Genomic DNA, 12,551 nt, shown 5'->3' with positions numbered 1-12,551 from the left:
TCCCCCGCCCAACCCCTATCCTCTTTGGTGAGGATATCGGTCTCGGCTTGGGCTCTACCTCTACTTCATGTCGATTGTACCCCCCCCCCTCCTCGCCACCCGGCTCCAACCAAGCTCCAACAACGCCACTCCGGACCGGAGGAAGTGGAAGGAGACAAGGAAGAGGTAGTTGGAGCACATCCATTAGCTCTACTCCAAAGTAAAAAGTAGCAATTCCATTGAACGCCCCAAAGTTAACAACCATGCACTGTAGCAGCAAGTTAGCAACTGCCATACAGTACTACATCCGTCCTGGTTTATTGGTCCTTATTATATTTTGTGCCAAACTTTGACCATAAATTTCTTGCATGTCACCAAAAATTATATCATTGAAAACTATGTTTAAATACGAATTCAACGATATAATTTTTGTTAACATGCATTCATATTTTGTTAGTAAAAAAATTAATCAAAATTTGGCACAAATTACAAAGGGGGCCAATAACGGTAGTACAAGAGATAAAAAGTCGGCGTCTGCCAAGCTGGCCCCACACGAACTACTGTTGAGTTCGTTTCTAGGAACCGGAGCCGAGAATGATCGCCACTGACAGGTGGGCCCCACACCACAGCTGCACACGTCCTCCCCCAATTTAAAAACTCCCATCCTCTCCCTCTCCCCACCCCCGCCGCCATTTTTTAACCCCCCTCCCTCGTCGTCGTCGCTTCCGCCACCGCCGGGACGGGAGGGACGGCGACCGGACCGGCCGGGCAAAGATTTTTTTTCCGTCCGCCCCCGCGGAGGCCGTCGCCAGTTGCGCGATCCTCCATTTTTTTTTCTCCCTCCCTCCTCCTCACATGGCCCGTGGCCGCGATTCCTCCCCCGCACCCGCCCTCCCGCGGACGCCTCCGCCCCATTTTTATACTATTTCCCGGCACATGGCCGCGCCCCCCCTCCCCCTCCCCGTCCTCGCCCCGCTCGCTGCCATTAGATCCTCCGCGAACTCCACCGCCCACACCTCCCCACCCCCCTGCTCCGCGTCGCCTTGCTGCATTGAACACCAACCCCCCCCCCCCCCCCCCCCCCCCCCCCTGCCAAGTTCCAGCTCAATCTCGCGCGCCCTCTCTGCTCCCGGCCCTGTCCCTGTCCCTGTCCCTGCGGCCGTGCGCGTTCGGGAAGGAGGAGGAGGGAGCCGAAGGCGTCGTCTTCGGAGCTCGCGCCCGTTACCTCAGGTGAGTCGTGAGGTCTCCTGATCGCTGGTGCTGGCCAGGCATTCCGTCGAACGCTTGGCGGGCGTGTTGCGATTTCGTAGAGCTTCTGGGCTTCGGGTGCTAGTTGCCTACTTGGCATGTTTTCCGTTTGATCGGGTGGTTTTCGAGGCCGGGGATTTGATCCAGAGTGCCGCGGCGCTGTGAGCTCTCCTTGGCATTCTGCCGAGCGGGTTGCGGGCATGGACCGGCGGAGCAGAGCAAGGCCGGATCCTACTGGGATCAGGTTCCTGATATATGCTGTTGCTTTGGTGATTGTTTTTGCTTGTGCTCTCTCTAGAACTGAGCTGTTTGACTTTATGAGGCATATGCTTCATTCGATTTGTGGTGACTTGGCCTCTGATCCTTTGGAGAGGTCAGCTCAATTGGACGCTGTAGTTCAGATTTGCATCTGTCATATTTTCTTCAGCATTGTGTTTGGTCCTGTGGTTTCTGGAGCCCAGTCGTAGAATCTTAGATTCAGCGCTGTCCCTTTTTCACTGCCGTCCCATGATCCGAAAATGCTCCCCTGCTGCCTCGAAGAAAGGGGAGGTGACATCTTTACGGAATGTATGGAGCTTCGTGAAAAGGAGAGCTGCATGTCTGCTTTTGTTGCCACAGTCATGCACGTTTACTTGGTTGCCCTGAAAGCGGAATTCCTTTCGGCATTTTCGCTACAGAATTTTACTTGAATATGCATTACCTGTTGATCATAGTTTGCTCTTCCGGCAAGCTTGTTTCTCCAGCAGAGTCCTAGTACTGTGCAATTCAGTTGATCAGCTATTGCCAAATTTGACCAGCTTCATGATGAGATTATCTTTTTTCATTTGGCACCAGGTTGCAAACTGGATGTTTTATGCAGAAAAAAGAGTAGCTGCTGATCCTCTCTCTCTGTCTGCAGGTTGGTGGACACAAGAGTTAGTTACACTACGACTTGCTGTTCTCAGAGCACCGGGAACGTTGAAATTTGAAGTAGAAATTATTGTGTGTAAGCAAGAGCCGGCAACAGCACATGCTGGGTGCACAATGACTAAAGTTTGAGTGAGATTTCACCAGATAGCAGAAGTGCTTGATATAAAAGTAAGATGGGCGACGAGTACCAGTGCGAGTCTGATGATGAGGTCGCACCACCAATGTGGCCTAACGTAGGGGATGCACACCAGAAGCAGTTCAAAATGGAGAAACTTGGAAAGGACGACGATGCACTCAATGATGTTGAGTTTCGTGAGCAGCCTGCTCGTGCGGATCTCCACCGGCTAAAGGAAATTGCAAGCTCTGAGAAAGGCGCTTCTCAAATGCAATACTTTGTAAAGCATTGGGAATATAAGCGGGCTAGTAATGCTCTGCTTTTGAGCGAAGAGCTTGGCCGTCTCTCCCAACAGAGAAAAGAGATTGAAGAAAAGAAGCAACAAATCTTGGAGGAGCAGCGATTTCAGGATGAAAATTATTATGCTGCGAAGAGGCAAGTACCAATACTGGATGAAGTTTACAAGAATGAATGGAAGCGTCCGAGCAAAAAGACTGATGACCATTCTCGTAATCAAGAGCTTAAAATAGATGCAGAATACAACACTATTTCCTATTGGAAAGAGCGAGCGATGCGGTTAGAAGAAGCGCTTGAGGCAAGCCTGGAAAGGGAGCGTGCATTGGAGGAAAAGTTGGAGGAAGATATAAAGAATCTTCAGTCACATACACCGGTGGAGGAATTCTCTGGAATGTTAAAACGGGCTGATTACTTCTTGCATTTGGTTCTCCAAAGTGCTCCTATTGTAATTGCTCACCAGGTATGCTTTATCTAAGTTTACACCAGTTACAACTTGCTATGTACACAAGATGCCGTTCAAAGAAGGCACATGATGGAGCACTGAACATGAACTTCGATGATAGGGTATTGGTAAATGATACGTATTCTCTTTCTTATTTACAGGATGCTGACTTGCGGTACCGTTTCATATTTAATCACTTCCCAACACTTGCTGATGAGGTAATTTAATTTGTGCTGATACCTTCACCATGCCTTCGTCGCTGACTTTTCTGCTTCATATACTTTTCACAGCTCCCACTCTATAAATTTTGACTTTGGTTAATTACAATTTATTTTTCAGGATGTTATTGGTAAAACCGACCATGAGATATTGTCAGGTGAGGGTATAGATGAAATGAATAATGTCAAGAGGGAGGTTATGGCCAAGGGTATACCAACTAAGAGAGAGTTTGTGTTTAACACTCCATTGTTTGGAGCAAAGACTTTTGTGACATACATTGAACCAGTATTCAGCAAATCTGGGGAAACAATTGGTGTGAATTATGTTGCAATGGACATAACAGACCAGGTGATTTGTTGAATTTACTTCTCTCATATAGGCCTCTTCAATTCCATTTCATTCTGAATCTTGAGAATAAAAATATTATTCGTTTCCCTTGGCTCTGGTGTGCACAGTAAAAGTCACCCTTCTTCTTGGTCTGTGAAAGGATGCATAGAATTGTAGCTAGAAGCCTAGAACTGCATACTAAAATTTCTGTTTCATCCAGTGGCACTGCGCCTATTTCTAACTTTGTAGGAACCAGTCGCTTCTTGCAGCATTTTAGATAATTGACATTTCTTACCAGTGGTCGGCATGTTATATTTCATGGCTAGGCTCATGATTTCAGTTTTGAAATTGCATGCGAAAACGATATTGTGCATTGGAACCTTCTTGTGAGGATTGCATAAACTATTCTTTGAGAGTAGTTTTCACATTAAATGGGACCTTAATTAAATTGTATTTAGTGCACCGCATGCTGTTCTATATTTTGTTCCTCCCTTCTGATTATTTGCGCTTTAGGTCAAAACAAGGGAGAAAATGGCGGATATAAGGGTGAGAGAAGCTATCCAAAAAGCCAAGGAAACAGAACTTAGCAGATCTCTGCACATTACTGGTTTGCATCTTGTAGCACAGTCTATTTTACTCTAATATAATTATTGAGCTGTAAGTCAGAATTGTACACTGAATGCTTCCACTTACCTAACGTTGCAGAGGAAACTATGAGAGCAAAACAAATGCTAGCCACCATGTCCCATGAGATCAGATCTCCCCTTTCAGGGGTTCTTAGCATGGCTGAAATTCTTGCAGCTACTAAACTGGATAAAGAGCAATATCAGTTGCTAGAAGTTATGTTATCTTCTGGAGATCTTGTATTGCAATTGATCAATGACATCCTCGATCTTTCCAAAGTGGAGTCAGGTATTTAAAATGAATGTTATTTAAGAAAAATGAGCCATTTATCTTCTTCTTTTCAAGTGGTTTCTAGGAGTTGCTGGATGCAACACAGCAACACCCACTAAAAGACATAATGTATACATTAAGTGCATTTCAATTCCCACTGTGTTACTTGGTAGTAAATAAGTTCAGAGTGACATTTCCTGAGTGAAGATAGTTTTTGAGATTTGCTCCAAACAATTATCCAAAACTGTTGGTGCATTTCATTTGGTGTTATAGTTGTTAACGTATTTCTCTTTGTGCCTAAGACACTTGAAATCTGAAGTAGGTTGTTTCTGCCTTCATTACTTCAGGAGCTATGAAACTAGAGGCTACGACATTTAGACCAAGGGAAGTAGTTAAACACGTACTCCAAACTGCTGCTGCATCTCTGAAGAAGGAATTGACCCTTGAAGGATTTATAGGAGATGATGTTCCATTGGAGGTATTGAGTAATAACTACCTTTTCTCCCATGTTTTCTTGTCTAAAGCGTTAACACGTCAATCTGTACCGGACCCAGAGTCAAACTCAGATCTGTTAAGGGTGAAGACTGAATTTGGCTTTACACATTCATGTATCTGCAAATTGACTTCAGTCACCTTATGGAAGAAAATGAAGTACCTATTTATAAGTTTAAGTAGTTGCAGAGCAGGAGAGATCTTTGTCAATTTGGGGATTTCGCTTACTTAAAATGATTTCATTTGTCTGAGTTATACTTTTTCAATGTTGTTATAGGTCATTGGTGATGTGCTAAGGATTAGGCAAATTCTGACCAATTTAATCAGGTGAGTTTCCATTTCCTATTTTCCTAAAGCATACCAGCCTTTAAAGAGATTGGATAAAAGTTAAATAAAACAAACATGCGCTTGGATGTAATGCAAAATATATGTCTGATATATATCTTATTTGGAACCATGCCAGCAATGCAGTGAAGTTTACACATGATGGGACGGTTGGGATAAAACTTCGTCTTGTAGATAAGCAGCAAGCAGGATGTGAAATAGAAAATGGGCAACTTCATATGAGAGCCCATCCTGCAAGCTCAGTTACTACTGCAGCAGAAAATTCTGCTGCCTCTCCAAGAAACTGTGATAAAGATGCTTCGTGTTGCTCCAGTCGTGAAGATGTTTGTCAGAATGGTGTTGTATCAAATGAAAATTTTAGGGAGTACCATGCGGGAGAAGTTGTTTGGCTTCAGTGCGATGTACATGATACTGGGATCGGAATACCAGGTTTTTCCCCATATATCTCCTTTTCCCCCATATCCCGTTTCAAGGGGAAACATATAATCTCAGGGATTTGTTTTATCTCCTTTTCTCATGATTCTTTCAATCTATGATCATCTGCAGAGAAGGCACTGCCGTGCCTGTTCAAGAGGTATATGCAAGCCAGTACGGACCATGCAAGAAAATATGGTGGAACAGGGCTGGGCCTTGCGATCTGCAAGCAGTTGGTACGCTCTTTTTTCAGTTCCGGTTATTGATTCATCTATAAGACAAAATTAATATACCAGTAGTTATGCATGAACTAACCACTAATACCTGGAATCACAAGAAGAAATACTTTAATGTTAGTTTTAACTAAAGCAGGTTCACAGTAACTTAATAAATTGTGGAGTAACTTTTCTTAGATAAGGAATAAATCATGTAACTATTCTATTGATTTTTCACAATGATTTAGGTGGAGTTGATGGGTGGTACTCTAACTGTGGTTAGCTATGAGGATGAAGGATCAACATTCACATTCATGATACCTTGCAAAATTCCTGCAAAAGAGGAGAACAGTGATGATCCTGATGATGAGGCCAGTACTCGTAATAATCTCACTATCAATGATATAGAAGGATCTTTCGTTTTCAAGCCGAAAGTGCGCCCTTCTCTCCTGTCTTCTGGAGTTCCAATAATGAACAACACCAAGTTCTTTGGCAGCAATCTTATGTGCTATGATTCTACTAATGTAATAGAGGATCATAAACCATTCTCCAATGGTTTCATATCGACGGAAGATAATTCTGGAAAGTGTGCCCCTGCTGCTAGTCAATCAAATGGTCCAAATGTTAGCAGCATAGATGAAGAAAAAAATGATTGTTCAATGGTCTTTGAACTGAATAGTCAAGCTGAACGGGTTTCCAGTTCCCGAGCCGACACAACATCAGTTTCAGGGGCTGGCATTCAGGAGGGAAGGAAAGCATGCAAAGCTCTTGAAGAAAACTCACTTAACAAGAAATCCAAGTGTTCTCCAAGTAGCAGCAAGGCAAAGATCCTCCTCGTCGAAGATAACAAAGTCAATATAATGGTGGCAAAATCAATGCTGGTGCCGCTGGGCCATGGAATAGACATAGTAAATAACGGACTGGAAGCAATCCGTGCAGTACAGCGCCATCAATATGATATTATCCTGATGGTATGACAAACAAAATTCTCGATTGTCTATGCTAACATGCTAGCATTAGTTTGGTTTCTCATGTTTACCTCATCCATTCATCCATATGTAGCCATCACTTCATTCTCGATTGCCTCACCTGAAAATATTTAAGTTACAAAAGTGACACTTAAAGGATGCCAAGTTTACAAGATAAATAAATATAAATTCAAGCCAATAGGCACATTCTTTTCATGAACACACCACTTCAAGCACAAAAAAATGGAGCAAAAAGCTTAATCTGTTAGGTGATGGATATACATTATTCTGAACTTAAAAATGGGCAAGGGTTACTCCAATAATTGATTGAGTTGACTCATTGCGTGACTTGTTCTAGTGTGTTCCAAGCTTCATGGATTATCTCTTGTTGTCTACAACGATTAGTTGCCCTCCTTGCTTCCTATATCACTAGTCACCATGGTCCAGTATTGATATTGTTTGATAGCGTAGCGGATTACCTTTATACTTTTTGATAAATATAATTTAAGTTATAAAGATGGTGAATCATCTTGTGATATCATTACTGGCGTCAGGACAGCCTTATGAAACCAAGTGAAATTTATATCATGTGGTAGTGTTTCTTCTGCTCTTCTGTTGACAATGGTAATGGCACTTTCTTGACAGGATGTTCACATGCCAGTAATGGATGGCCTACAAGCCACTAAATTGATCCGTTGCTTTGAAAATACTGGCTGTTGGGATGCTTCTGTAAAGCCTGAAGACAATGAGATGATAGCTAACTCAGCTATTTCATCTGATTGTGTGCAAGACAAGAAAGGGAAGAGAGTACCTATAATTGCGGTAAGCTTAAACAATTCCAAATTCATGTTAAATAGTATCTGTGTCTCACCTTTGTTCCCATGTTACTTCATGATTGTCTGTTTTGTGATCGTACATTCATGTGCAAAATGACATGCAGTTAGGTGCGTAGTGGAGAAAAACATTCATTTGCAAAATAAAAATTTCAATGCTTTGAGTACTCATATTTAGAGTAAAAAGTAAAATATGCCCCTGCATCTAATATTTCAAATGTTCATGTTATCTCTGCCTTGCTTTGTAAGACAAGTGCCCAAACTACGCACAATCACATTACCTGTATCTGATATTTAAGAATAAGTTGTATTTTCTGTACAACTACAGTGCTATAATTGGAAATGTGTTCCTTATACAATAACAGCTCAAATGTATGAATGATTAGTATATACCATTGTAGGTCATTTTCTTTTTCCTCTCCAATTAATGTGGGAAATACTAGCACCTCAGCACTACCGAAGGAACTCCTTTGAATCTTTTTATAGCAATATCATAGACTTGCCTAGACTTTGAAAGAACGCATCGACACATTGTGAGAACAACATTTCCACTTTACTGATTAACAGTGGATGTTTTTTTCGAGCCTTTTCAGTGTGTTTCTGGCCATGAGGCTTCACATACTCTTCCATTTGGCTTTAAATGTCAATGCATGGGATTTCTTTGTGGCTCAGTTAATCCCCACATAACAATAGATATTAGGGATTATGGACCATTACGTTAAGTCGATTATTTTCGGATACTGTATAATAACCCTGAATATCATGATGCATTGCAGATGACAGCAAATTCATTCGCGGAGAGTGCTGATGAGTGCCTTGCTGCAGGCATGGATTCCTACATATCTAAGCCAATGAACTTCCAAAAAACAAAAGAGTGCCTGCAGCGCTATTTGTTGTCTCAGTAACTAACCAATTGCTGTAAAGTGTAGGAAGGTAATTTTTAGCTTAGGAAAGTTTTGTGAAATCATATCAGTGTTTTCTTGTAAATGTTATTCCATCGACGCATCAGAAATGCAATAGATAGTGTTAGTGTGTCTTCCTTACTATTGGAAGACAGACAGAGAGCTCTTTTTTAGGGAGCGGGGCCAACCTAGCCCGATCAGTAAGATCACATAGCTTACTCAAACTTTAGATCCTCATTGATTGTATGAGACATGAACTGATATTATGCCACCCCTGTATATATCTTATCCTTTAGCAACTTACTGTATTACTGCCAGTAGCTTCAGTTTTGTGATGATGTGTGGCACCAATGTATGTATTGCCGAGATAATTGTGGATTAAAGCTGTCATCCTTTTGACGAGGAACTTATTCTGATAATATCTTGGTGAAAATAGTCACAAAGTACTTGCACAAACCGTTGTATGTCTGTAATGATCTGTTTCTTATCTTAGTGAATGCTGTGGATAACATGGCAATGACCTTTTATGCAATGACTTTGATTTGGTTGATATCATTATAAGTTTGTTAAGTTCTTATTCTAGAGATCGTGTCGCCACATTCTTCGGATCATGCTATATATATGCGGAAGTTTCGTACCGGTTGACATCTAGTCATGGGCCTGACTGCAAAAGCAAGGATTTAGTAATAATAACTGCAGTATCTCTAGAGATTTGTCACTAAGAAAGAACATCCCGAGATTCCTGTATCTCGGATGCCCGCAGTAAATTCTATGTTGGAGCACTTCATAAAGCAATTTAGAAGTATTAGGCAAAGATCATCATCCCCCACAAGGATAAGAAACGCGGAATGATCTTTCCCCGGATCATTGTGTTGGATCAAAGCAGCAATCACCTAATAAAACACTTTGCTTTCCTGATGCTGACCTGCACTAAGCCCTTATTCCCCTTCCTGTTGGTGACAAGAGATTTGCATCAAATCTTGCTTTACTTCTCCTCTTACCTGAAGCATAATCTGTTAACTTAGTCTAATTACAGCATCAATTTTTTTCTCTTCTCGCAGGTGATCCTGGAGCTGCTGCATAAAGATTTGGCCCTGCTTTTTGGCGCTGCTTATTCCTGCTCCCTGCGAGTGCTGGTGTCACTAGCAGCAGTGAAAGGGGCGTGCTGAAGGGGACCTGACAAATGCCATGGATAATGCTCCTCCCCTTTCTTCAGGTTTGGGGCAAGGATAATGCTCCTCCCCTTTCTTCAGGTTTGGGGCAAGGGGTTTTTCCTGGGAAGTGCTGGTGCAGGAGAGCAGTTGAGCACAAGGGCTGCCGTGAGTTAGAGGGGCCGGTGCACCGTACTACCACCGAACAGGCTTGTGGGCGACGGCGCGGTCGCTGTCACGCGTTGTGCTCGATGCCCGGTTCGTCATCTCGACGGCGACCGGTCGTGGGAAAGAGCTGGTACAGATCAGCACAGCCATTCCTACCGGCCGGCGACGGGCGAGGTTCAGCTGCAGTATGGCGCCACCATCTTCTTCAGGTACCAAAAGGGGGGCACAAGTTGTTGATGATGATGGCATAATGCGCCAGTGGATGGATTGTGGATTATGGATCTGGCCCTCTTGTGCTCTGCCTGATGAGCAAAGCAGCCCTTCTGCAACATGTGCAACCGCCACCCTATTCTGGATAATGTTTTGTCTGACCCCAAAACAAGAAGCTGAAACCTGAATGGATATTTCTTCAGGCTGCTGGCTGGCTGGGTGGTATCCTCTGAGGCATCGGATGCTCGGTCACTCATTCATCATGATCAGGGAGAAGTCGCCGGACAGAGCATATCACCCCCTTTCGCTTTGCATCTGCTACAGTCTCGGAACACCTGAGCACTGTTTACCGTGGGGAGGTTCTCATTCCTGCATCCCGGCAAAACACAGCAACACCGAATCTGCAGCCCCTAGTAGAGTGATAAAGTTCAGCCGCCGGGACATGCACAATTGGCATCGCGCCGTGGATTAAATTCGGTCAGTGGACCTTCGACGCCGACACACGTCGTCGTCGCGGCAGATGCGTGGCCGTGCTCTTAGAACAAGTAAATCGTCGAGGCGGATTTTGGTGGCCGTGTGTGCTTGAGATCGATGTTGTCATCCTCATCCAGGATGACCGTGGAGCAACCGAAGACGGTGCGGCGAGATGCGCTCGCTGGGTGTTATTCGGGCGTCACGCTGGGACGGCGACGGGACGCGGATTCAGTACATACACCGATGGAGAATGGTGTTCGATGGGGGTCTCGGTCTCGCGTTCACGTCGTATGATTCCTCGCCACAACTGGGCGAGGCATGTTGGGTTTACTGCTGCAGCACTACCTGGAGCTCTCTCTGCGTGCTCGAGTCGGCACGCTCTCCCCTCGACAGTGATATGCTCTCTCCTGGCTCTCCAGCGCTCCATGGAATCTCACTCTCTAAACTTTCTCTCCTCGCAGAGTGGATTTTGTGGGCATGGGGTCCCACAGTCCACAGGATATGCTCTGGTGTGTTACCTACGGTCCGGTAATAGTTGTCGTTTTCGATAAGGACAGTTAGCAGAAAGTATTGTTGGTCCTAGTCGCTTGTGTGACCATCAAGTAAACCATTTACATCACAAAATCACACAACATTATGTGTTTGTACTATCTTGATTGGTTTCTCCCTCTCGCGACCTTCCAGGAGGAACTTTTTGATTGGTCCAGTCCTAGTCTAACGAAGCAATCTCTCCGTAGAAGCTGCTAATCCTGCAGCTTCCTCCCCCTTGGTTCAGATATGCTGCTGCTGCCATGGCTGCACAGTCCAAGCATGTTCCAAATTAGTTACATCAGGACACGGAAATGCCGTGCCTTTATCCAAAACGATGGCTCTTCAGGTTACTTCAGTTCCACGTCCATAAAAATGCTACTCCCTCCAATCCATTTTTTTTTGCGAAATTCCAATCCAAATTAATCGAGGCTAGTTTAATGCGAACCGCCTTTTTGCCGATATTTTTCTGTCCGCGTTAATTATTAGAGATCATAAAAAAGGTACACATTTTGAAGTCTTTTCTGCAGTGAATTTAATGACACAGTAACAAATTAAAATACGTCCAATTTCATGTTTTCTACGTTTTTTTTAGTCGAACATGTAGGATTTACTTTCAGCAATTCCATGGCGAGTTTTCCAATTTTGTATGCAGAAGGGCATTTACATGCCTAAAGAAAAGTGAAGAAAGCTAAGATATTTTCTGAACACCAGCGGTGATATTTGTTAGCTGGACTAGACTTGAGACGTCCGGTGGGACGGAGGTCAGCCGTGTAGAGAGAGGTGGCCGGCCAAGCCGTGGAATCCACGTCACGTCGGTCACGTCTTGTACAGGATTACATAGATTCGTTCCATCATGGAACGTGGATTAATCGGGGGCAGGTTAAGCTAACCAAGAGAGTGGACTAGATAGTGGAGTGTGAGTGTGATCTCACCCGCCGTTATTCCGTTGAGGTTAGTTGAGGTGGCCGCTGCCTGCTACGTCACGCCACCCGACTAACGGCCTCCATCCCTTTTCTGTTTTTCTTCCTACCTAACTAACGGCCTCCATCCCTCTTCTTCTTTTCGCTAACGGCCTAAGACCTGGCTATGGGCAGCCCAGCCCGGCCCGAAAAGCCCGACCCAGCTGGCCGGACCTTGTCCATGGGCTAGGCTCGGGCCTAGATTTCAAGCCCGACGGCCGAGCCAGGCCGGGCCCGTCGTATTCACGCGTTAACGAAGAGGGTCGACCCAAGGCCCGGCGGGCTTTTAACGTGATGGGCCGGGTTTGGGCCCAATTGTTAGGCCCGATGGCTGGGCCGGGCCGGGCTTGGGCCTGGGTTTTTTGCATTGGGCTTTGGTAGGCCCGTCCCGTCAGATGGCCAGGTATGCCTGAGATAGATCAGCTTTGTTATCATCGGCGTGCGTAGATGTACCACATA

The 12,551-nt window shown here is 44.4% G+C and overlaps 1 pseudogene; it reads left to right on the top strand.

The window, feature by feature from the left end:
- Window positions 1-1,070: 1,070 nt before the first annotated feature.
- LOC123168357 (probable histidine kinase 1) lies at window positions 1,071-10,702 on the top strand (annotated as a pseudogene).
- Window positions 10,703-12,551: the final 1,849 nt, after the last annotated feature.

Source organism: Triticum aestivum, chromosome 7D, assembly GCF_018294505.1.
Source record: "Triticum aestivum cultivar Chinese Spring chromosome 7D, IWGSC CS RefSeq v2.1, whole genome shotgun sequence".
Classification (NCBI taxonomy): domain Eukaryota; kingdom Viridiplantae; phylum Streptophyta; class Magnoliopsida; order Poales; family Poaceae; genus Triticum; species Triticum aestivum.
The sequence above is the reverse complement of the archived record's forward strand: the minus strand, read 5'-3'. Positions and strand labels throughout refer to the sequence as shown.